General features: G+C 34.6%; 1 protein-coding gene and 1 long non-coding RNA gene across 2 annotated transcripts in view; one reads left to right on the top strand and one right to left on the bottom strand.

Annotated features, from left to right (window-relative positions):
* LOC118204971 (BDNF/NT-3 growth factors receptor-like) overlaps positions 1-27,516 on the top strand; it is a 722,804-nt gene that overhangs the window by 122,203 nt on the left and 573,085 nt on the right. The window lies entirely within an intron of this gene.
* The window catches only part of LOC146996746 (uncharacterized), a 209,170-nt gene continuing 190,010 nt past the window's right edge, over positions 8,357-27,516 (bottom strand). The window contains exon 2 of the long non-coding RNA XR_015041462.1: positions 8,357-8,685. This is a non-coding gene — a long non-coding RNA (uncharacterized LOC146996746). The remainder of the gene's footprint in view (positions 8,686-27,516) is intronic.

The following is a 27,516-nucleotide window of genomic DNA, read 5'->3' as shown; positions in this document are numbered from 1 at the left end:
ATATAATATGCCTTTTCATACACACATTATAAATGTGCTATGAAAATGTTTTTGAAAAGCTTGTTTAGTCACTTTTCTCTGCAGAATAATCATATATTAAGCTATTCAAATGCCAAGAATTTGGATGAATTATGATTATTCATGTTATTTGTGATGCCTATCAAAGAATATCCTAAAAATGCGCCAGTATCTATAATATTTTAATCTTCATTAGCAGAAAATGTATTTAAAAAGCTTTTTGCAATACGTAGCTTGGAGCAGAAATATTCTGTGTCTAATTGACAAGTTACTTATTGTTCCTGACAAATAAATAAAAGGAATGAGATTTATCAGCGCTCAAAAAAGCTTCTACCAATTCATTTCAGCTTAGCTTCGTATCATTTGACTGTTCAGATACTTTTCGGAGAGGAAATGCTAATTAAGGTTCTACTTTTGTCTTTTATTTTATTTTATTCGTATAAAATTCCTTTGAGAATTTCCTCTAGCTCCGTTAATGGTGTCGTGATAAAAAAGATAAAAAATTATTCCTAATTTCAAATGATTTAATTCGTTGTCATTTCGTGGCGTACAGTTTTAACCATCCATTTCTTATTTTTCCTCGTTTTTAAATAAAACTTTGAGCTTTAAAAATTTCAAATCCCTTTACACTTATTACAAATTTGTTTCATCTCGTGTTTAACCTTCATATTAAGTATAAATAAAATTGCCTTTGAATTCTTGAAATCTTTGAAAGATAATTTTTCTTCATACAATAACCTAGGTTTCAGCTAGCATTTATACGAGGACATTCTGCTTGCCCACATAGTCAGGTTGACCTTATCCTGTGAACGTTCTGCTTGCACTAGAATGAAACTAGAAACTGCGGCGGTTGCAAGTGTTTTTATCATTCGTGTGGAGTGTTCAATTATCCTCGTTATATTAGAAGTTCAGCACAATCGGATCATGTTCTGCCTATGTAACAATTAAGTCAATTATGCAGGTTGAAAGACATTCATTTAATATCAGAGTAGATAAGAATTTCTGGCATAATTTTTCAGAGAAAATATCCTGTGAAACTAAATCTGGTGAAGTGTTAAGTCTTTGGAAATATCCACTTTGCTTTAATAGATCTCTCAAGCAACAGACATATTGTAACTTTCCGTTTCTTTTCTCAGAAATGGATGTTCGAAAAGTAGATAATCTTCAATATTTGGCCTTAATAATGTTCAATATTTGGCCTTAATTAATGTCAACAACTGTTAATTTTATTAATCGCAATAGTATTTCTCTTCTGTTTTCAACATTATCACTGAGTCTCACTTCAGTCACTAGCTACTGCATGCAGGTACGTGTCGCATAACAATACAACAAGAGGTCTTTCTCTTTCATGTCTATAAGTTATTTTTTCCCTCCTTCCATCATGTCTTCGTTGTGTAACGGTAGCGCACTTGGCGCGCATTCGAGAGATCCAGGTTCGAGTCCCGGCGAGGGTATTGCTCATAGTTCATGTCTCCTGCATCCAAACAAACTCAAATGACTCTACAGTGGCGCCAGGCCACTAAACAGTTCAATAAAAGCTTGTGGACAGTAATTCGTCACCACCAGGATTCGTTGAGTGTGTACTTTGATTACTAGTCGCCCTTTAAAAGGTAGAGCTTTCCATACCTGCTCTCACTATGCTTTCTTGGTATAACGGTAGCACAGTCGGCGCATATTCGGGAAGTCCAGGAAAGAGTCCCGGCTAAGGCACTGCCCATTTTTCATGTCCCATGCTTCAAAATATCCTGATGACTCTGCTTGTCTAACTAGAAATTGTGCAACAAATAATTTTCGCGATCTAATTTCACTACTCTGGATAGCTTTTATTCCAGAAACCTTATGTAAAAATATTTATGCGTTCATTTAAAATGTGGTGTACGTTATATGCATTTAATATGTAGAAGATTTTTTAATTTTTTTCCTATTATTGAATCCAATTATTTTACTTCCATTGTATTACGGAGGAACCGTTGTTAAAGGAAATTCTTTCGAGATGCTTGTTGTTTTCATTTCTTCAGTTTGTATTCTAGTAAACTAAAAGTATTGCAAGTTATAAAAAAATATTAATTGTGTAGCATTGTTGTCATGGCTAGCTTTAAAACTGTTAAGCAAAACTGGTAAAATTTAACTGAACCAAACTTTGGATTGTAGAGACATTAGGTATTTTTGGAAGCAGGCAATATGAAAAATGAGCAAATGCCTTTGCTGGGAATCGAACCAGGACCTCTGGAATACCGGCTCAGTGGGCAGACCACCACACCACGAAGGCACGAAAAGAAGGTGGGAGAAATACCTTGTAGGACATTTAACAAAAGGAATTTAATTAAACTCAAACACTACATAAAGAAACTTATATACCAAAGGTAATAAAAAGAAACATAAGGAAATTTACTCTTGGATAAGAGGAAAAGTTATGTCCATGCAAAAATATGTCGAATTTCTAACTAACGGTTGAGTTGTTAGTTTTTTTTAAAACCATTTTATTTCAAAACTTTTCTGACTGTTTTAATTTACCGTAAGGTTACAGACTCACTCTCGGGCTCTGACGACGTCTCGACGAAGAGTCCGCGTTGTATAGTTCAAATTTTGCGGGGTCTGCCTCTTTTCTGTATGGGAGTTACAGGACCTTGGTCTTTCGACGGAGGCAGTTCATAGGGTCTCATCATATTGGTATAATTAGTACCTAATACTTAAACAGAAGCAGCAGGATCTGCAATGTCATATGTTATCTATTAGTAATGACTAGAGAAGGAACTTCGCGTTTAGGCAGATCTATTAGTAATGACTAGATAAGGACATCTATCGTTGGCAGATCTATTAGTAATGACTAGATAAGGACCTTCGCGTTTAGGCATCAATTTTTTGCTTTTCTTGTTTATGGATTTACTGACTGGATGTTGAGTTATCCATACTTTGTACCCAGGCTCATAGTATTCTTTTCTTTTGTCTTGTTTTTATTCGACACGCTTCCTGATTTGAGATGTCAGACTAGCGAATTCTTTCAGATACAGCGTAATTTCAGCAACAAAGTTTCCGTTTTCAATAAGTGCTGTTAAATCGTATTTAACGTCATACGTCGTCTCTTTCGAAGTGAAAACAAGTAGCGGTGCAACCTGTTGTGTCACGTCTTGCTGTATTCATAGCAAAACTAATCAAGAGCAGTACCCCCCCCCCCAAGTATCATGAGCATTACCGACCAGTATGGCTAGTTTGGATTTTAAGTCTCTATTCTTTTGTTCAGAGGGATTCACTTGACGGTGATAAACAGGTATGAGTTCTTGTTTAATACCAAGGAAGTTGCATGTTTGCTGCATTACCGCAATAACAAATTGTGTACCATTATTACTAATCAATCTTCTGGTAAATCATAGCGTAAGAAAATTTCTTCAATTAATAAAGTTACGAAATGTACAAGGGCGATAAGATGGCTTCCCCGCAAAGCAATTTTAGGGTTGCCATAAAATGGCATGGGAAGGTAGGTTTTCCACATTTGGAGAAAAATCGCCCATTTGGCGACATCTGGCTACAAAATTGCCGATATACCATGGACGGATGGAGAACCATTTGGAACGAATTCTTACCGATTTAGCCCAGAATGTTCTCGAACACAAGTCGAAAGCTATATAAACCCTGCTGGTCCGCAGTCAGAGTGTGTATGCCTCGTCTAGAGTGCGAGTTAGTCAGTATCGAGTTGGTGTCTCGTCTAACGAGTCAATCCCTGCGGAGTCGATCGAGTTGACAGTCGGGCAGCGAGTGCCGAGTCGATCGTCGAGTTCACCGGAGGAGTCTCTTAGTGTATCGCGGTTAGTGCATCGTCGAGAGAACGTGTTGAGCTCCAGGAACGACTGAACCGAAGAGTCGGGAGCCGTGTTCTGTGTGTCGTCGAGTGCATCGCAAGTTGTAGCGTGGAGGGTCTCGAGAGTGCGTGGAGTTCCCAGAACGACCCAGCAGAGTCGGAAGTTGTATTCTGGTGGTTTGCAGTGAACCTGTCTCCAACGTTATAGCCTGAAAACTGAGGGCTGTGTCGCTGATTGTTCCAGCGGGTGTATAGTAGATCGTCGATGACTGTAAACGTGTTTTGGAGCTGTCCTGACAATACTGGCTAATAAAGTGTGTTTGGATACTTCATCAAGTAGTGTCGTCATTATTCACTCCAAATCCATACGAACCCGTACGAACGTGAAAGTAGAAAATAACGTAACAACTGTTGTCAGAACAAACGCAACAATATTTTTACCCAATTTGTTGCAGTGGCATTTTTCAAGGCGAAGAGCTCTATCCATTTCGTACTGGTGTCTTTAATAAAAAAAAATCCATTTTTCCCCAGTTGGGGCTTCTGAAAGTGGGCCAAAAAGGTCTTTAGCAAGTGCTTCCAACCTTTGCATTCAGTACAATTTTCGGATATTGAGATATACTTTCTCATACGAAGAAAGTAATATCTGGATGCAGTCTTATGGTACGTGCCTTCAGCTCCACAATGTCCTGCAGTGGGAGAATCATGATACTGCTGCAGGACTCGTTCTCGCTCTTGACAAGGGACCACTAACTCAGCCTCCTCGGAGTCTGTGTCTGGAGAGTAACAATACAAAATTCTTTGATTCATGAGATAACCTCTACTAGTCCAATTTACATAAGATTCATTTTTTTCGCCACTCTCAAAACAGTCTATAATCTTCTTTAATCTTCATCTTTCATCTGCTTCTCAGAATAAATCTATGGAAACAGCATTTAAATCACAAAGTTATTATTTGCATAAGATGGTCTAGAAAGAAGATCTACTATAAAAATAGATTTTACTGGAGTATAGATAATATTTGAGTGATATGACTGGATTTGAAGGGCTCATCGAGCCAAACGACCAGATGATCATTTAATACTCATTATCCATTTCAGAGGTTGGTGATGAGATGTAATTATTATTTCTTCATTTTCTATATAACCGCAGAACTTTTGAAGAGCCCAAACTACTGCAAGAGCTTCTCTCTCGGTAGTTGAAATATTTCTTTCTGCCGAGTTTAGCAATCGACTTGCATACTCAGTCACATGTTCTTACGGGCCTTCTCCTTGGATAAGGAAAGCTCCTAAAGCAAAATTACTGTCATCTGTCCTAAAGATGAATGGTTTAGTTTCATCAGGTTGAGGTAACATAGGCGGTGAAATCAACCTTCTCTTCAACTCTTCAAGTGCTTTCTGTTCGGTATCACCCCATGTCCACTGTTTATGTTTTTTGGTTAATTCACTAAAGGGCTTAGCAACATCTGAAAAATTAGGGACATATCTTCGGAACCAGGAACGCATTTGTATAAAAAGATTGAAATTCCTTTACATATGTTGGTTTTGGAATTTTCTGAATGGAAGATACTTGCTCGGCGTCTACTTCCATACCCTCTCCTGTAATCCAATGACCTAAAATCTTTACTCTGTCACCATCAAAATGGCATTTGCTCCTGTTAGCATTTAGTTTAAAGATAGAAAGGCATTAAAACACTTTTCTCAAATCTGATAAATGTTTATCTAAGGTTTCTGATAACACTATGATATTTTTGAGATATGAGAATCATTTTTAACCCTCATCTAAATTTATCAAAGTTTCAGGGGCGTTCCGCAAACCAAACAGCATTCGCAAAAGCTTGAAAGTACTAAATGAACATTCAAAGGCAGTTTTCTCTTGATATGCTTTATGAACATCAACTTGATGATAACCTGCTCTTAGGCCAATCCTAGACATGTATTTCATTGATTTAGCTTCAGTTAGCAAATCATCTATTCTTGGTAATGGTTAGGTATCTGGAATTGTTTTGGAGTTTAATTTTCGATAATCTATACACGTGTGATGGAACCATTAGATTTAGGGACCAACACAACAGGACTAGCATAGGGTGATTTGCATTCCTCAATGATACACTGGGCTTCTAAGAAATCTAGCTCCTTTTTCAACAACTCTTTCTTCGCCTGTGTCATACCATATGGTGGATTGGCAACAGGAAAATTATTTCCAGTCTGGATTCTGTGTTCAATATAAGAAGTGGGGTCTATCTCTGGCTGAAATTAGTTTCATACTTTTCTAACAATGAATTTAATTTTTTCCGTTGTTCTCTCGTCAAATGTTTTCCTTCACAATCTCTCAACTTCACGGATTCGTTTGCTTCCGGTACTACAACAGGAGTGTCAGCAGACGCTATTGTTTCTGGAGATGTTACTTTCAGAGATGTTAGTACGTTTGGAGTCTCTTTAGTTTCAGATGGTTCTTTGTAAAAGAAATACTGTTTCTGTGGATTTTCACTAAAATACCAAGTACCATTCTGGATGTTGAGCACTATTCCTGCAGCCTATAGAAAATCAGTTCCAAGTAACGTCCTGTTACCCCATCAGTGATGTATTTCGATTGCTTGGACATTTCTCTCCTTGCCATCTTCTAGAACCATCGTAATATTTGTTGTTTTAAAATCAAATTTTTGATCTTGAAACAATTTATAATTTTTCTCCTGCAATAGAATTCGAAGCTCCTGTATCGGCGAAAAAAGCTGCTTTTTCTCCACATACAATTAAAAAATGGAACTGGACAGTAAATTGGATGATTCAACTGCATACAATTTTGTATACAACTGACGACAGTTTTAGTTTCTTCTTTTAACTTATTACACTTAAGGCACCTTTTTTCTCCTTTCTTTTTTCTCCGCGCAAGAAAAGCTAGAAGAAAATATTGAGCTCGAGTTTCGGTAAAGAGTATGGCTTCTATTTTGGAATAATTTAAAATTTTCGAGGCTCCACGTTGGGCAGCTATTTTCTTTTATGTAGCGTTGCTTTCACGGCTAGTTCTAAAACTGTTTTAAGCAAAAGTGGTAAAGTTTAACTGAAACAGACTTTGGACTTTTAACAAAAGGAATGTAATTAAACTCAGACACTACATAAAGAAACTTACATTCCAAAATTAATAAAACAAGTAACATAGCGAAATTTACTTTTGGATAAGAGGAAAAGTTATGTACATGCAAAAATCTGTCGGATCTCTTGAGTTGTTAATTCTTTTTTAAACCGTTTTCTTTCAGAACGTTTGTGACTGTTGCCATTTACCGTTAAGTTGAAGTTGTATATTTCATGACCAAGAAGTCCTATAAATAAATGCATAATGGTTTGAATAATTCTGTTTTTTAATTAATAACTATACAAATTTTACGGAGCGTTAATTTATGATGAACTAATTTCACGTCTTTCTTCTTACATTTGTCCTTGCCATGATGAATGACTTTTATTAATTACAAAAGCATATGTTCTAAATTTTTAATTCCTGGAAAACTAAATATCATATCTAACTTAACTTTTAGTCTATCATAAATACTCAGCTGGTTGTAGTGTATTTAACTAGTAGTATCATAAATACTTAGCTTAGTAGGCCTGTCATAAATACTGAAGGTAATTGTTTTTAGAAGTTAAGCCGGAATCGGCATATAATGATCAGATTGAATTTTATTTTTATCTTATGATTTTTATGTTTTTAATTTTTAGAATACATTGTATAGTGTTTGTAATTTAAAAAATTTTTCGGGTGTTTGATTGTAATTTGAAATTTTTATATTGTACATTTTTCTATTATTTGTCATTTTTAAACAGCAGGGTTCAAATCCCAGGTAATGGCATGGCTTTACCAATCAAAATAAACCAGATTTTCATAGAAATGAAGACATAATTTTTCTTTAACCCGGTGACCCTTGGATACTTTGTCGCATTTGACTAAACGTACAAAAAATTCAGTTACTCATCCCTAAGAACTTTCACACCAGCGCTCAAATGTTAAGAGAGCTGAAAGCTTCTGTTTCGACCTGGGTGTATGTCCTAACGAATGAGCTGTTTGCATGAGAGTTTTCTTTCCATATGTTGAAATTAGATATGAGTCAGTTTCTCTTTAAATGATCCACAAAGACATCTGTCCAGATAGGCAAATGTCCCTTATGATATCAAAAATATTCTTATGATTATTCTTATGATCCCTTTTTCTTATGATATCAAAAATCGTGAGAATCGTGCTTTGCTTTCGCCCGGATTCGAATTATGAACCTCCCATTTATGCGTCGGACGTGATTCCAGTTACACCACGAAGGCATGCGGGAACGAGGAAGAAAATATTCATCAATGTGATGCCTAATACTATTCGAAGTTTGAAATTCCGAGTTTAATGTTTTGATTCCGATGTTTAATGTTTTGTTTGCATATCGTAATTATTTAATTCCATTTTATCATAATTACTTAATTTACTGGGTTTCAAGTTTCTTTGCTGAAACAAACATTTGGATTTCAAAACAGGTAAATACCAAATTGCAACACTAAGAAAGACAAGAGATATCACAACAAAATTTATTTAGTAGATTACATGTTGACCAAGTATCAAATGATTAAATTTATAGACTTCTGTAAGTGTGGTTCCTTCCAGAATCAGTAGCCAGAGAAGCCGCCATTGTTGGAGATCAGCGCTGCCACACGCCTCGGCATTGATTCAAAGAGACTTTGTATGTGTTTTTGGGGTACAGCAGACCAATCAGCTTCCACAGGGGACAGGGACAGGGAAAAGTGGACGGAGCACCAGAACTTCGTCAGTGACTTTTACAGGTGTTGCTCCGCCGCACTACTGTACCCCGCTGGGCTTTTAGTTGGCCCGCATCGGATGCTAGCCTACCAAGACATTTACATAGTAATTTTACATTAATATTAGACTTACGTATTGAATATACAATTACAAAGACATAGTATACAATTATTGCAAAGAAATTAACCTATTAACAAAAGTTGGATTATGGCAGATTGAAATAACATAATTACTTCGAACATACATACAAACTTTCATTGTACATTGTACTTCATACAAACAATATATTTACATTAGTATATCTAGTTACATTGAATTAAAATAAACATCATTTTAAGGAGCTAATTGAAGGATTTCTTTCTTTCTTTTTTTTTCTTTTTTTTTTTTTTTTTGCAAAAGTTAATCTGGTGTGGCAGCTTGGGATGTAATCTGGGTCAATCGTTCAGCAACCATGGATCACAAGTTTTCTATCGGCGAAAGATCCGGAGAGCGACCCGGCTAGGGAAGTAATTCAATCTGGCGATTGACGAAGAAGCCTTGGACAATGCGTGCCACGTATGGTCGCGCATTATCCTCACTGTGGGCAAGCTCTGAAGGTAAGAAAGGACAACTGGCTCCAACACCTCGGAGATGTAGCTCTGGCTGTTTAAGGTACCGGCAATGCGTACTAGAGGAGTGCGAGAGTGATATCCAATACCGCCCTATGCCATAATACCGGGAGCGGGACCGGTGTGGCGGTGCATAACGCAGCTGTTCAGCATCATCACTCCACGGTGTCTCCAGACTCGAATCCGACCATCGTGGTGTTTCAGATAAAAGCGTGACTCGTCAGTAAAGACAATTTCTTCCATTCTGCCGTCCACATCCTTCTTTCATCGCACCATGGCGGCGGAGACGTCTGTGTTTCTGCGTCAAAAGTAGACAGAACAATGGACATCTTGCGGACAGACCACTGTGCTGTAAACGGCGCCGAATGGTACGTGCAGACACTGAATGATGCATTACAGACTGAATGTGCTGTGCTATGGTTCGTGATGTGACTGAGCGATCCGTCACTGCCATGCGCACAATGTTCCTGTCATCACGTGAAGTGGTGCACTGAGATGGACGCGATCGATCACGTCTGTCCGTCGTACCCTTCTGCATCCAACGGTCACATAATCCGCATTACAGTTGTTGGGTTTCGTCCAACACGACTACCGATTTCCCTGAAAGATAATCCACTCTCTCGGTAGGCTATTATCTTTCCTCTGTCGAATTCGGATACTTGATCAAACGATGATCGCTGTTTGCTACGAGGCATAATTGATCGTTTCTTGAAAAAAAAAAAAAAAAAAAATGCCGAACTTGAAATCGTTGAAAACTCCAAGCCTTAAATAGCGCTTTGAAGTGGCGCCACAGGCGCGCGTGAAGTGCATCTGCGCTGAAATTCTAATCATTTGCATATCTCACCTCCGATAATGCATGTTGTAAATTTTATGTTATTTTAATGCTTCCTTCAGGGTGTTGCATTTACGGTGGCCAGCAGTGTACTTAAGTCATTGCACAGAAACCACAAAAATATTTCAGTTCAAATATTTGTAATGTATAAGATCTTGTACGATGATAATAGAAGCTATTTAATTAAAGTAACATGAAAAAATTAAACACTAGACTCCACGTTTTTCTTGAGGACCTGAAGTTCAAAATGTCATAAAGGACGATTGTGATCAATTACAAATGTTTATAAGTGTCTGATAGGTATGAGGACATGTTCGAATCGTTCAATCAAACTTCTATTTGGAAGCACCAGGAAAATAATTCTTCTTATATCGTATAAAAAGATTGCTATCCCCATGTATTTTTTTTACGACTGAGTGATCTACGATGTCTTCTTGCTTCAAAAATATTTTAACAGACTCGTGAGATTCTTTCGTGTTAGAGAAAATACTCTTCTAAACTGCAATGTCGAATTTTTTGATTTTTCATTATCTTAGATATGAGATAATCAAATCTTCTTTGAGAACCTCCATAATAATTCATTTAATAAGTATAGCTTGTTGAAAAGTAATTGGTAAAAATTGTGAACGCTGTAAAAAAACTCCTTCTTCTTCTTTTTCTTCTCCGCGCTGTGAGTGACTGGACATGTGCGAGTTACTGGAAAAAATGTTTCCTTAACTATTATTTATGAGATGATGTTGATAATACATATGATAGCAAGACCATAATAACGAAAGAAACCATATTTTCTGTGAGAAAAAAATGCACAAATTTGAAAATATATGCGTATAAGAACACCTTTTAAATAATTCTGTGCGTCTTAGAATATATCTAAATAATTAGGTTATTTATTAAAAGAATAAGGTCTAAATATAGGCATTTTGGAATTATGATAAAAATAAAGCACTTTTTCATGGCATTCTTAGGCTTTTCTCAGCTAAACCTACAAGTTAAAGGGAAGTGAAAAAATGCCTTTACATCTCGTTTTGCTGCCTGTACTCAAAAATGCTAAGAAACAAACGTCACAGGGGAAGCTGCAAACTTCGAATTACGGTTTTTTAAAACACCATATAGGATTTGAATGAATTTAGGACGCCCAAATTGTTATTATTATTACATGATTTTGGGAATTTCTTGCTAATTTATTGGAAATTCTATAAGCTGTCGCAAATAAATTTAGAAACACTGAATGCATAATTGCACCAAAGAAAAAACAATATATATATACATATTTGCAGTTAAAATACTTTTGCAAAAGAATAAATAAAATATTAAATAAATTAAATGCATTTTTAAAAAGAGAACCTGTTTTCTACAAGATCAAGAAATTTTCATAAAAGAAATAAACTTTTGTGCCTTTCACTAATAACTTTTTAAAAGCAGTTAAATAATTGTACTTTTGTCACAAATTCTTTCCTATTAGTGATGGAGTTATTATTATTGATAGTTAACTGGCATATCCAACTGTAGAAAATTATTTCTGTGCTTACATGGGAATATTCGGAGTGGAGTTTAGAGAATATACTATGTTTATTGAATTAGAAGACTATCTGTATTCTTGTCTGAACTAAATCAAAACCATTTAAAAGCTATGCCTAAACAACACTTAAGGGTTTTAGTAAATGTTTGTTCTAGATATTGTCTAAGAGTAAATCACGACTTCTCACATGTTTCTCCATGTCATCCTACTCACAGATTGCGCAGCTGCTTATCATCTTCATTTACTGTTTACAATGAATAGGTGGCGGCTAAAGCATTAATGTCTTTGGCAGGTTTGATTAATATCATCTTAAAGCATTGTCTAAGTATTCACTTTAACAATGTGTTTTTATTTACGCAACGACGAGGGTACCGGATTCAAGTTACAGTTAACATAAATTTCACTGAAGATATTTTAACTTGTCTCAATTACATTTTAACTTGTCTCAGATGTCTCAATTACGTGCTGCAAAGATCTTTTAGAAACTTAATGAAATTCCACATATTTGTTCCGAAGCACACGGAAGTAATTTTAAACTTTGTAAACCTTATGAGTAAGCATTACCTAAAAAGGCTGCGTAGATCTTGTGAACATACAAATGAAAGAGGAATGATGGATTCGGTGACATCTTGTAAAATGCCAGCAAATGCATTACCAAACTAATTAGAAAAATCCTATATAACCAATTGTGTTACAGTCAGTTGAGTCTACTTGCATTCATAAAGAACATTACTTAAGCATGAATAAGTTGATGTACTCATAAACACGGTATATATATTTACATAATTTATAATAAATACATATTTTTAAGTTCAACGAATGATGTATTTTATGTGCTATTTTATTTTCATCCATGGTATGTTTGGAAGTTCGTTTAATTTGTTTCCCTTGTATTTGCAAAGACTGTGTGATTTCTGAATTAACATTTATCCTAATTAAATTATTATTTAAGACATATTAAGTGCATGCAGAGACCTAAGAAGACTCATATCGTTATTTTATTTAACCCAGCCATTTTAAATAATGGCTATTTATTAGAACTGCTTTTTTCATTCGCATGGTAAAAAGTTTAAATATGATATTTGGATTATATATATTTAATATCATTTTAGTACTTCTTCATTAATATTCTCATTTTGTAGGCGAGATCTGTCAGTTAAATATTATCTTTAAAAATTCCTCTAGTTCGTTTGGAGGAAAACTTTTATTTTCCTTACTGCACATATAACGTGAACAGAGTTTACAAGAAATATCTATTAAGATTTTTCTTCAGAAAATATTTCTTGCAATGAAAATTACCATCTGATTTTTTTGCAGCTAAAGCCAGATGTTGTCCACTATTTTATTGCGAAAATCCGTGAAATTTATAAGTCTTTTAGGAAAATCCTATAAAAATAATTATAAATAAAATTCATACCAATTTTGATTGATTAACTGAATTTCACTTTTTATATTTCGACAGCTGTTGTAATTAACATGTTGAATGAAGATCCTTCAAAGGATCATCTTCTTGATAAGACGGATGTCCCGGTTCCAGGACTCCTAAAGATCTATCCTGCTTTATTTTTCTTGTTTTTAACCTTCCATCATTCTTCTCTCCCGACCTGGGGTTTCCGTTTTCGGAGGCTCTATGTAGAATTCTGTTACATTTCTTGTATTTCTGGCTTCATAGAGAGAAACATGTCTACACATTTTTCTAGACTAATGATCCATCAGGGTGGAAAGAATAGAAAGGAAGATCTTCGTAATTAAAGACCGAGTTACTTTCCCAAGACACTAATTCGGCCATTGTTTCAGATTGCGCACTTAGTTGTTCTCGCTAGTTTCAATCAGCTAGTCTCTTGTGCTTATTGTACGTGGATTTGGATTAACCGATTAAGTATACTTGCTTCCGAGAAAACCACCTGTGGAGTCAGAAGACTCGGTTTACCTGGCGATGGACTGTGCATCTTCTTGTTGTATTTAGTGGTAAATGACGCCGCCAAGTATGAATTATTTTTTCCTTAAATGGATCCAGAAAACTGTTTCAACTATTGAAAGTACTACCTTGTCCACTAAGGTTCAAACAGATTTCAGTGTATTAATATAATCAGAATCCGCTCCATTTTATTGTTACAGGTGACACTTCAAGAACACTGCAAACTTTGTCATCGATCTTGATACATAAATATAAGAGAATTTAAGCTGAAGAGCCAGAAAGTATTCCTGGACTTCTGTTTGCATATTTCTTAATTGAAATTTCTTTTTGAAACTCCCTTTTTGAAATGAATAAGATAGATCAAGCTCATAAACCTCTGAGCATGTTGTTCATAAATCATTAAATTTCAGTCAAGGTGTTATTTCAGAGCAAGACCTCTTCTTCGTATCAGAGGAGGACTTTGACCAAGAAATCTCTGATTAGAATGATTATGCTGCAAAGCAAATCCGGTTGCGAAGAGAAGGTTAACTTGTCGACAAAAAGCACGTTCTCCTGACCTTCAAATCTCCCGATTTGTCTAAAACTATAAAGGTCGGGTAATTGAATTAACTCCTGCAGCCTTACTTCCCCAGGCAAATGAAATGCTTTTAGTGCCAGCGTTTTGGCTATACCCAAATATCCATGGCAGTGAAAATTTTTCTCATACGTGCCACGCAATATTAAATGTAAAGCAGAACACGCAGCGTTTTTGTACAGTTACCCGAAATGAAAGTTCACAAAGGAGATTCAGACTCTTAAGTAACAAGAAATATTTCTTATGCACAAACGAGAAGTTTGATTGCAAGAAAGACACGCCAAAATGGTCATGTAAAATCAAGGTCAACTCCAAATTCTGTTACTGTCCAAACTTTGATTACTCTTCAGAAAAGAAGCATTTACATGCGTAAGGCATTCGAACATTGTTACATGTAATTATGAGAATATAGCAAAACGTAAACTAAAATAAACAAGGAAATCACTAAGGTATAATCAAAACTAATAATAAAAATAATAGCAATATAAATCCAAAGAATATGCTGATTCGGAAATGGCAGTAGAAGCTGCATCACAGATTCCTCGCCCCCCAAAATATTCTTCTAACCCTGAAAGCAAAAAACATAGCATGAACGCAATAAGCATTCATGATAATCACTCTTCGTGTAAACGCTTAATCGATACGCTCCACTAAATCTGTTTTTCAGGACAAGAAACACACCTGAAACCAAGTCAACCAGCCAGCGGAACAAGCCAGCTAGAGAAATTCTCTGATTAGATTATAATAATGCTATTGTGGTGCATGTATTAGGTATGGTGTTAAAATGAAAGTAATATTGAGTTATACAAGTAGTTTAGCCGTGTAATGTTGAAATGTACTCCAACACAAAAGAATGATCTCTGGTTACGTTTACAAAGACCATGCCAAACTGAAGTACATACGAATGTTTATAAACCTGCTAATGTAGGATCTTTTCTCCTACTCTTTGAATGAAGAACGATATTCCTGTGCTCCGAATGTAGCATCCAAACCCTTCGTAACAGCAGCCGATATCACCCCATTATACACCCGTACTATATCCGATAGGGTGAACACCGACTGAAAGGCCAAGCCCCGTCACTGTGCTCATACGTTTTGCATCTCAATACCCTAGGCAGCAACTCCAGGAGAAACAGAGGGAAGTAGCAGCCATCACAACACATCTGCTTGTAAATGCACCTGCTATAGTAATCCCATAATAGCACTCACTAATTCAATTGCAAAAGAAAGCGAAAAAATGAGTAAAAAGCCCCGAGGTTCACAAATATCTTCTTTTTATAAGCTAGTACTGGTAAACCAACATTTGAGCATCTCTTTGAATGGGACAAAAGTCCCTAATGAGAATAACAACAAGCCATAAAATTCCTCTTAATTACCAGAAAACTTGAACTGAAATGAGTTCTTTCCTAGTATTTTCGTAAAAGCTATTTTCTCTCAGCTATCTTCCGAAACTTAAATTTAATTGTGACCTCGTCAGAAATTCTGATTCTGTTCTTCATCAGGTTTTGAAAATTTGGTCAAGTGCTTTAAAGGCATTTTCTGTACAGAATCTATATGTGTACTGTTTCGAATCATCGCTACAGTTTAGATGTGAGCAATTATATTTTTGTCATTGTTTCAATATATTGTCACATCATCACCATCGTAGTTGTCTTCCGCTGCTGGATGACTTTATCAGATGTTTCTTGCAACACGACCTCAATGTATACATCCATTTCAGTGAGAACTCAGTTTTGCATGCCTGATGTAAATGTCCAGACAATGAATGAAATTCCACTTTGGGAGAAGGCGCAGATCCAGTATTTGGATGTTTTCCCCAATTTGGATACGAAAAATACTAGCGAAAACGTATACAAAGAGCATTTTACTGAGCACAGACATAAATACAGCAACTACACTCTCATATATATTGATGGGTCTAAATAAGATAGTCATGCTAGACATCATTTGTTACTGGAAACCATAAGCAGGACAAACGATTCCATGATGCCTGCTGTGTTCATATTTCGGAATATGATGCATTTTCCTTCATTTTTAAGCTACACCAGACAAAAACTGTAATTTGTAGAGAAGGCTGTAATACTGTCGACCTCTTTAGTGGACTAAAATAGTTAGAAAAGTTTTTAATATACTGTGGTCTTTAACCGTGGATACCGTGACACTAAATCTACCCTAAAGTGTGGTTGGAATGATGTTCTTTATTGATGGCTTCTCAGATATGTAGACATGAAAGCTAACATGCTGGCATATCTAACCGCGAATTCTGCTGTGAAACTGTTCAATAAACCTATTCATCTTGCAGATATAACTATTTAGATAAAGCTAAAGATTCTCAATAAATGACGACTACCCTGGAATGATCACCTTGTAAGGATTATGTTAATTTTATTAACAGCTAAATTTTAAGTTAAAGTTCCTTTCCTGTCAAATTCTTAACTTCAACTTACTACTTCAGGCCAGAACGTAGTATTCAAATCTTTCTGAATATTTAATGATGAGGAGCGGTATTTAAACCGCGAAGTTACTTACAGAGTCAGAGAGAAATTTTTAGTCTCTTAAGTTCAAGCTTAAGTGTCAGCATTGATTGTTCACTCCAAGGCGGAGTTTTGTTAAATCTTATTGGAATAATAAAGGGTTAGTTAACCTTCCATCTTGTTGTTTCTTGTCACACGAACTTAAGCGATTATTCGCTAACTAGGTTTTAAGATTCGTTACCTTCTACAGTGGTGGCCAAAATTGTGGACACTTTTGGAAATTTTTATGTTTTTGAGCTTTGTATGCTTATAGAAAACGTTACGTTTCACAAATTACAAACTTGTATATATCATTTTAAAGAGAATATATAACTGAATTCAATACAAAACACAAAATTCAATTATTTGCAATACAAAAAAAGTTAAACGATAATAGTTATCAATATACATTAGATAGTGATGATTGCAGTGAGTTATCAGTTCTTAGTAGGGTACCCTTTATTTTTTATTACAGCTTCACATCGACGTTTCATTGAGCTGACAAGAATTTTAAGCTCTTCTTTCGTTATTACATGATGCCAGGAAACAATTATAACCTCAATTAGTTCCCTTTCATTTGATGGGCGCTTCATTCGGACAAGAGTTTTCAAACGGTGCCACAAATTTTCGATAGGATTGAGGTCAGGACTGTTTCCTGGCCATGACAACAATTTAATGCTCTTTGTACGAAACCACTCTTTCTATATTTTGGCCGTGTGGCAAGGAGCAGAATACTGCTGAAAAATAAACGAAGCATTGTTGGGAAAGAGATCTCTGATGGAAGGTAGAAGTTTTGGTTCTAGAATAGTGTCAATGTATTTTCTGGCATTCAGTGTCCCATCGATGACATGAAGGCGACCAATACCATCTGCGGACATGCATGACCAAATCATAACACTAACTGGGTTCTTGACAGTTGCTTGAATGCAGTCAGGATGTAGTTCTTTTCCTATTTTACGTCTTCATATTTTCGGCCATCACTACCGAATAACGATATCTTAGTTTCATCACTCCATATAACTTGTGACCACTGATCATCTGTCCAATTCATGTGTTCCTTTGCCGACTGTGGTCTTTCTTTTCGTTGCTGAAAATTGAGATAAGGCTTTTTTAGTGGAATTCTACCTCTCAGTCCAATATCTGTTAATCTTCTCCTAATTGTTCAGAACAAGAACAGTGACAGAAACACCAGGATCATTCAGATCACTTTTGATGGCCGCTGATGACATTTTTCTATCTTGGAGACATAGTCTTTTTATTCTTCTGTCATCAATAGATGTGGTGCACTTTTTTCGGCCTTTTCCTTTTTTGTTTTTTATTGAATTTGTTTTTTGATATCGTAAACAAAACTTTCGGACTCCAAATGTAGTCACTGAACCACCCACCTGTCTTGCAATTTCAGTATAGGAAAGACCACTTTCTCGTAACGCAATAATATTACATTTCTTTCCAGGTGTCCAAGCTACTCTTTTATTTGATGTCATTGCTTCTTGACTAAATATTAAAAATTTTTACAAAAATTCCTACTTGTAATTGCAGTATATAAGAAACAGGTCCTCCTTCTACAGAACAAAGCAAAATAATAAATTGTTTCAAGTGTAAACATGATGTCAGCTTCTACTGGCAGTTACTAACATTTGATTGGTTCTCAGAACAATAACAGTGATTGGCCAGGAAAGCTAGACATTACAAACCACTTCATAACTGTGTTTTTTTAAAAAGTACATATAACTTTTTTTGTATTGCAAATAATTGAATTTTGTTTTTGCATTGAATTCAGTAATAAATGCTCTTTAAAATGATATATACAAGTTTGCATTTTTCGAAACGTAACATTTTCTATAAGCATACAAAGTTCAAAAACATAAAAATTTCCAAAAGTGTCCACAATTTGGGTCACCACTGTACAGTAACTGAGAATTACACTAGTGAGAATCTTACAACCTGAATAATAAATTGTGTAGTATTAAGCTTAGAAAGGATAAGGTCCATTTATGTCGTCTTATTAATCGTCTGTCTCGAATTATTCATAGCTATTTTCTAAAATTTGACAGCAAAACCTATTTGCTCAAACTGAAATACAGTTTTATCAGCGCATAATATTTTAATAGTTTCTTATGTTAACAGCCTTCACCTGAACAATTTTAACAGCTGTTGTGTAAACTTTGACTATTTTATCGGAGAAGACATCAGTTGTAACTTATTTCATTATTAAAGATAGACTGGGTTTTATAATCACTTCTGATTTTATTTTAATGTTGTTTATTATGTATCTGGTTTAATTTATTTCATGTAATGAGAGTCTCTTTTATACGTGCCTTCATATTTCATCATATGTTGCCTCATTTAGTAACTGTAACCATCTCCCATGGTTCATTCAGCTCATGTGTCCCATTAATATATTGTCATGAACACTTTTAATTTTTAAAATTTTTTCTTCGTTTAAACACTTAAATAGATAACATAGAATACTTACAACGTATATTTGATGCATTATAATCTTTTAGGCTATGCGCCATGAATATAGTCTATCACTACCTCACTTAACTTATTGAGCAAAGTAGTACTTTCAGGGTATTTCTTTCTTTTTTTCCAAAATAAAATGTTTTGAGTGGTTTCTCATCTTCAAAGCAGGTTTTATGTGTAATGTGTTCTGGAAACACAGGAGAAGTTTGTACTTTTTACACACACTCACGGTTCTTTTTCTGAGTTTCACCTACATTCAGCGCAAATGAGGCACTTGAATATATAACAATGAATTAACTCTCATTGAAAATTAAAAAATTTTAGGATTAAGGAACTAATAATGATCACCAACAACTGGCGTATCTTAGCATCAGCTTAAAGTTCTGCGTGCTTCTACTCTTTAATCTTAGAAATAAAAATTTTGAAAATTTACTCCAGTTATGCCGATTATTGTTGCGCATTATTATATTTTTCAGCATTTGTTTTCCGGCTTGTGGTTTTTCTTAGATTAGATAATTTAAGTGGAACAGATTGTTTTCAGTCACGCATTTATCTGCTGAATCCTTAATAATTTTTCATGAAATGTTAAGATGTGTGTAATGGCCTTTGGGAAATTTCGTCTGTTTTATCGATCTAATAAAGTACGTTTGGGAAGTTTCAGTAAACAATTGCATTCCAATTCAAAGAATGTTTGTCTTCAATTTCAAGCTGGGTTCTGTAATAATATGTTCTAATATTTTCTTGGAATATGAAAATCTATATCTGGCACTATTTCGACTTCGCAAATAAAGTTTTCTCTTGCAAAATATAAGTTTTTGTTAATACATATTTCACAACATCAATCCCTTGTGCTAAAATAAGAAACACATTTCCTACGTATGGATCAAAATGAACCATTAAATGTGTTTACTTTTTAATAATGTTTAAATGACCATATTTTTAACAAACTGTATACCATTAACTTAATTGTTTATGAATAGATTTTAGGAACATGTTATAGGAATCGATTAGAACTTTCTATCCGAATCTCGTGCTGATATATTTACATCTACATGAGAAGCAAAATGTAATGAATATAATTATGACAGAATATAAATGTGTTATCCTTTTTCAAAACTGGGTGAATCCTTCACAAGAAACATAGAAATAATTTAATGATTTACTTCTAAATATTTCATTTTAACAAATAGTGAATTGCGCAAGAAAGAGATCTTAGGTGTCTGACGAAAATATCGTGAAGAAAATAACGCAAAGTGAAAAGTCGCTGTTCACTCTGCACATAAAAAACAAGACAGTTCTTTATCTCTCATTCTATTGGGCGATTGACGAAATACAACTGTCGTTTTTCATGTCTGAAATTCGAGACTTTATATTAGATTCATATATTGCACTGCTCTAACACAGGCATTTTGACAAAAAATCGACATTTTTCTGAAATTTACATATGTTTACATGCATATGTTTTTATGAAATTTACATACATATGTTTTTCCATATTTCGATTTAATGAGTCAAATTTTGTAAAAAATGCAAGTTTTTTAAAAATAGGACAAATAGTTGTTAAAACTTTATCTCTCAAAGTTTTAGTTCCTCAATGTTAAATGAATTAATTTGGATTATTTTTATTTATATCGTTTTTTATTAAAATTATTAGATTCATTCTTCCATAGTTCAAACTTAGGTTCGAGAATTTTATTCAGAAATTCCCAAGATATACGTGAATTTATATATTGTCCGATTTACAAATTTGGCAAATTTGTTATTTGCTATAATACGACCAAATATGCTTTATGCACTTTGTTAAAATTATTTGAAAGAATGAACGTTGCACCAGGTTTTCTGTTCGAGCACAATGAAAGTGAAAGGGAAATAGGTTACCATAAGAGTTTCGCTAAGAGAATTACTCTTGGCGCAAACCGAAAACTTGCACCAAGATAATTCTTTAAATTTCTCACCAAAATGTACAAAATTTAATATTTAGGATAATTTGAGTCGTAGAATAGAAATATTGAAAAAGATTGTTATGTCATTTCACAAAAAATAGAAAAGACCGAAGTGTCAAAATACCCATGTTAGAACAGTGCTGTATATAGTCGCACTTTGGAGACATCAAAAAACGCAAATTAAATTTCGTCAATCGGCCCAGTAGAACGGGAGATATAGAACGGGACAATTTTATTTCGGTTGAGTGTACAAAACATCGTGAGAAAAAAGTAAACAGAAAACATCACTAGTCTAAAACATCGTGAAAATAGCTAAAAAAGCTTTGCAAACTCTGCATAGTTTTAAAACAGCGTCACGACAAATATTGTGGTAAAAAATTCCTACAATACCATCAGAGACATCTGACTATAAACATTTTAATTTGAACTTTTGAATAAACGAAACAAAATAATTTTAGACCTCCCAAATAATTTTTACTACAATAATGGAAATGAGGTAATCTAAAATTAGATAAAACTGATGACAATATAACTAGAAAAATTCCTTGACACACAAGTACTATAGGAGCAGAATAGAAAGTTGGCATTACTGTCTCTTAAACCGTAAAAAATATGGAAAATGTGCAGATCAGAAATTTTTATGAACGTTACCAAATTAGTAAGAACGACTACTGTCGATAGAAAAATTGAAGCACCAGTTTTTTGAAATTAGATTTCTGTTTATTGCTGATATAATAAATGTGGTATCCTACTTTAGAAATGGATAACGTAACTGTTACTCCTTGCACAAAAATATAAAAATAATTTAACGACACCTGCTAGGTGTTTCATTTCAGGAAGGCTAATTTCATAGAATTCGTATTCAGTGTAATATCTTTTTATCATGCATAACATACGTATTCAGGTAATATGCAATTAATTTTCAGAGGAAAAAACAGAAAAATATAAAATATTTGATATTGCTTGTGGACTTTCACTTTCACTGAGCAAAAGTAAAATTTTATGATATCGTTCAAGGATTATACTGGCTTGTAATCAGACTGCAAACTTCTATAAAAAGGATGTTACAGCTTCGCAATAGAGTCAGCTTAAAATTATAATACTTTAAAATATTAGAAGATACATAAAGATCACTGGAACTAGCAGATGTTTATTTTCAGATTTTATATTTTTTATCAAGATTTTATGCCCTACATTACGAAAACTGTGATTGGGAGTGGAAAAAAACAACGAGACACCAAATCCTGCTAGCTTATTGTCGATTTACTGCGTTGAAGATAGAACGAATGAGCTAACGTGAGGTTTATTAGAAGTATTTTATTGCTAGTTTATAAAAAACATGCTATTTTTCATTTGGCATACGCAAATCTAAAATTTATCCTTTGTTTTCTCGACAACATTCTATTAATACACGTATACCTTCTCTTTAATAAAATCTAAGTACGTAATGGTTATGTACGTTCAGTGATACTAAGATGCTCTTGAAAGCTTTATATAAAAAAGAACTGAGTGCATTGTAAACAAATATATGTGCCTGAAACCAACCGAGAATTCAAAGAAATAATAAAACTGATGTATCACGAGTGCAGACTAAGCATACTAAAGATCTGCTGTGCATGAAAGGAAAAAAACTGTAAAGTAGCACTTACCGTGAAACTAACGAAGAAAAAAACGAACGAACGAAAATTAAACTGACGAAGAAACTCGTCCAGATGGCTTAATGAAGGTACGGTCGGTGAATATTACAGCAGGAAATAGAATTACTGCACAAATGTATGTCAAGGTATTTTTCTTGAGCATGTGTTTCGGCAGTTTTAAATTCTTTTCGAATGAGATTTCTGATTTGAAGAGAAAGCTTGTAAATATTAATTTTGCTGGTAATTTACCTCGTAACTTTGGAATATGCTGAAAAACTTCGAAAATTTCTATGTAATTAGGAAGTAAGCTTTGTCCGTTCAAGATTAGGAGTAACGAGTACCTTAAATTAAGTAGTTTTGATTTTTATAACAAAATTCCTACTTATATGTTTTCTTTTATACTAACAATTTGCGCATGCATTTGAATTTTCAAATATTGTTTTATTGTAAAATTATGTTCCATTTTTTGATTTTGAAGTTTTTGCTTTTGAAAATGATCATTTATTTTAAGTTTATAATCATTGCATTTCCATTGTATTTAATACATAATTTTTCTAAATAGCAGTAAAAGGTATATAAAGTACTATTTCTTTTTTAAAAACATTGGAATTTTAGGCAGTTTCTTAGTTCAGACAAAAAACAAATTTCATTTAAAACATTAACCATTAGAAATCTTTCATTAAGCTTCAGGTAAAGAAAGATAAAACAAGTATTGCAAAAATTAAATTTTCTAAATCTAACATTTTCAGTGATTGTTTGGATATTTTGTTAATTTCTGTCATTTCTATTCCTTAACACAGCTTTTAATTTTTTTTTAATGTGAAACTAACCTACAAATATTTAAAAAATTTGTAGAGTCATTAGGTTATTTTGAAGCAAGAGACGGGGAAAATATGCAGTGCCCTTGAAAAGTCTATAATGCTTGGGAAACATAAACCTTTCAAGAGGACTTTTGAAGAATTAATATTCAAGCTTTTGAGAAATTAAAACAGATATCAGAAGAAGGGTGTATAAGACCCTTTATTCAACCATAAAATTAACAATGACCCAACCTCGGCTGAGAGAAGTCAACAATTATGGCTTAACAGAAATAACTAACAACAAGAATTTCAAGGTGTGTATGTTAGCCTAAAGGGTCACAGAATACGTTAACTCGCAGGAAGAGCTCTGATCTAAAATAACCGGCGAAACAAGCCTAAAGGCAAGAACACGTCACCGCCGCTGACGCAAGTCGCGCAGAAACACAGCACAACATGGCTAGAATAGGCAGACACATTCTGAAAACTAATTTCCGAAACTCTTGCTTAAATAGCACTTAAACCTGCCTTAATCTGAATAAACTTTCCCTATCTCATTTACATTGTGGCATGAAAAGCGTGGGCGAAATGAGAGTAATAGGAAAGCCTTTTCAACTGAAAATAAACTGGTAAACATAGATAAACATTACAACCTCACCTGAAGTCGAACCAGGAGCTCTTGAATAGGAGCCGAGTGTGCTACTCTTACACCATGAAGGTATGCGGAAAGGAGGCAGAAAACACCTCTATACCTTTTAAAGAGCGACTGTGTATTAGGGGACTCAATCGCCAAATCCTTGTGATGACGAATTATTGTTCATCAATATTTAGTCCGGTCGCACTGTTGAGACATTAATTTATTTTGAAGCAGAAGTACATGAAAAATGGACAATGCCCTCGGCGAGACTCGAACCTGGGCCTCTCGAATACATGACAGTGTGCTACCGTTACATCACGAATTCATGCGGAAAGAAGGGAGAAAATATCTTATAAATATTAATTTTAAAATTAATTTTTTTTTTGCTTCCGATTTATATTTTGGTATCAAAATCATGTCATGTTTTACGAAATGAAATTTTTGTTTACTATATAAAATATATAGTTTCAAATACGTAAGTTTACGGTAACATTATTTATGATACCAGAAACGGGATATTGGATGCTATTTAATTAATAGACGAGCAAATATATTTTCATAGAAGAAAATGATAAGGATAAATGGCTTTCGCTTGAAGTAATAGGTATGAGCGATGTTAGTATATCTGAATATAAAACTGAATAAATTTCAGGCTGATGTTGAAATTGATTTTAGCAGGAATCTCCTTGCATCTCTAGAAACTGCTTATAACAGAACTCCTTTCTTCTCCAAAATGACAAATATCTTCTGGACATACAATTAATTTATATCTCCATAAATATTAATTAAATGGGAAGAAAGAAAGTTTTCTTTGACAAAACACTGAACAGTTTTGGAAGGATGATCATAAAGTAAAAATTACTTGTTAAATGTGATTGAATTTGATGAATATTTCAATAGCTTGAGAACATTTTTCGGATGATTTACCTGAAAAGAAAATTTTAAAAAGTGAGAGAAGAAGGATTTAGAAATTTAAATTAATGAATAACGCATGCTCTTAATTTTCTTTTCTTTTGTATAATATTATGGGGAAAGGCAACGACCATAGTTGATAACACACGTTTATTACTATTCACGAACATAGATTACATTAGGATTACAATTAATGTAATAATATAAGAGCGGTCGAGCGACGTCTGCTCCGCTCGCCAGCTAGTCCTCGTTTTCTCCCGAAGGCGGGAAACGCATGCTGACGCAATGCCTACGTCACACAGTGAGGGGATTAGGGAATATCATGACATAAAACTTTCCACAATATAATATATTATGTTTCTAATAGTCTCTTTGAAAGCTCATTTATTTGACTAATAAATGTTAAACTGCAACAATATGAATTATATTTTTTTTCTAAATTCAAATTTGATAGAGTGCTTCTTAAGGAAAACCAATCATTTCACTCAATGCAAGAGAATATAACTTAAAGGTTTCGTTTATTGAGAAGCAGACTGTTGATCACTGCGAAGTATTTTGGAATGGTTTGTTTATTTAAAAACTTTCAAATACACGGTGGTTATAAAAACAGTTTGATATATGAACCCGTAGCGGCCTATCGAACAAAATAAATGTTCAAGCCGCTCAACCAATCGAAATGAAATTTCAGATATTGATATTTAAAGGTATGAAAAGCATAAACGGCGTTGGAACAATACACGTATGATGAAAACTAAGATTTGAAAAAAAGACCATTGTAAAGAACCAATGACAACACAAGAGAGGAGAACGAAAATTTTTTATTGGAGATACAAACTAGTGTTTCAAGGCAAGAGTCCATCCTTACTTTACAGTTTCGTGTCCTTAGCGATCCCTCGACGGCACTCTGATAGATTTCTGAATGTGAAGTTATCTGAAATCTAAAGTTTATACATCAAATCTCCGAGAATTGTCAGAATTGAGAGAGGCCATAAAACATGAAGTTATACAGATTCCTGCTGCGAAGTTACGTTCGTCATTGTTGACAACAATCTCTCTTATGCAAAGCGTTATCTTCTACAAAGGAAGCAGGTTGAAAATTTGTAATTCAAATAAATGTTTTTCCTCTCTTATTTCATATTGTCCTTGGTCCTCTACAATGCTCTTCTTTGCAAAGGTTTTACTCCAGCAATTTTCATGGTACGTGTATCGTTCCAACGACATTTACGGTTTTACCAAGCGTCGATCAGTGTGCGCAGGAAAAAGTGGGTGTTGCCATTCGAAAATTTTGAAACGTTTTCATGTAACTGTAACCATGAGAGCTCTGTTGTTTTAAATTATCACAATATCACATACAGGGTGTACCGTAAATGTTGCGACAAAATTCTGGGGGAGGTAGGGCACATCATAAGGATTAAGAATTGCATAGGAAACTATACCCGGAAATGTCAGGGGTAAGTGGTAGCAGAGGTGGAAAATGGAAAAAGAAGCAAGAGTGATTAATTTGAAACATTTATTGGACATTGTAGAGGCATTAGTGGAAAAATTAGTGGTAACATTAGTGGCAGGCAAGTGGAAAAATTAGCAACCGCCTTCGCCGGGAATCGAACCACGGACCTCTGGAATATCGGCCCAGCGTTCAAAACCACTACAACACCATGAAGGCACGCTAGGAAAGTGGGAGAAATATCTTATAACATGAATATAAATGGTATACGATAGCTTGAATGTTACAACAGATGCTCGAAGTTTTGCAACATCAGACGCCAAACATGCTTGACACCGACGGACCATTTGATCCGTCGGTGTCAAATTATTTAATATTTTTGAAGCAGGTTCTTCCCGATTTGCTTGACTATGTTCCACCAAATGTGAGGCGCAACATGTCATTCCAACATGATGGGGCCCCTGGTCATTTTGGACTGTATTTTCGTAGCCATTTGAACAAATCATTTCTGCATCGATGGATTGGGCCTGGTGGACCACTTTCCTGCCGCCCTTCACGCTCACTGGATTTATTGTGCCTTGATTTCTTTCTCTGGAAAGCCACCAAACGTGTCGTGTATCACGATCTTGTTGTGCTTGAAATGGATCGCGTCGCAAGACTCGTCTGCGAAACTGCTACAGTCAAAGAAACTCCCGGTGGTTTTGAACATGTACGGCAATAAATGGTCCTTCGATGTCAGGCATGTTTGGCGTCTAATGGTGCAATTTTCGAACGTCTGTTGTAACATTCAAGTTGCCGTATTCATTATGAGGAATACAAATTATTAATTTTTATTATCTATTAATAAGATTGATTTTATTCATTAGGAGGAATTTTTTGCTTGTTGTACTGCTTTTTATATCTTGGATCCTTATTGTATACAACCTGCTAAAAGAGTTATTATTGATTATGAATTTCATTTTGTTGAATTTGGTGAAATTGACATTTTTACAGATGGTTCTGGAATCGATGGTAAGATAGGTTTTTCTTATGTTGTATATTACTATGGCACTGAAGTTTACAATGATAAAATTAAATTGGAAAATTTTAATTCAGTGTTCCAGGCGGAATTGACAGC

The sequence above is a fragment of the Stegodyphus dumicola genome, chromosome 6 (genome assembly GCF_044657685.1).
Source record: "Stegodyphus dumicola isolate Sdum_Otavi_A_Nest chromosome 6, ASM4465768v1".
NCBI lineage: Eukaryota > Metazoa > Arthropoda > Arachnida > Araneae > Eresidae > Stegodyphus > Stegodyphus dumicola.
The sequence above is the reverse complement of the archived record's forward strand: the minus strand, read 5'-3'. Positions and strand labels throughout refer to the sequence as shown.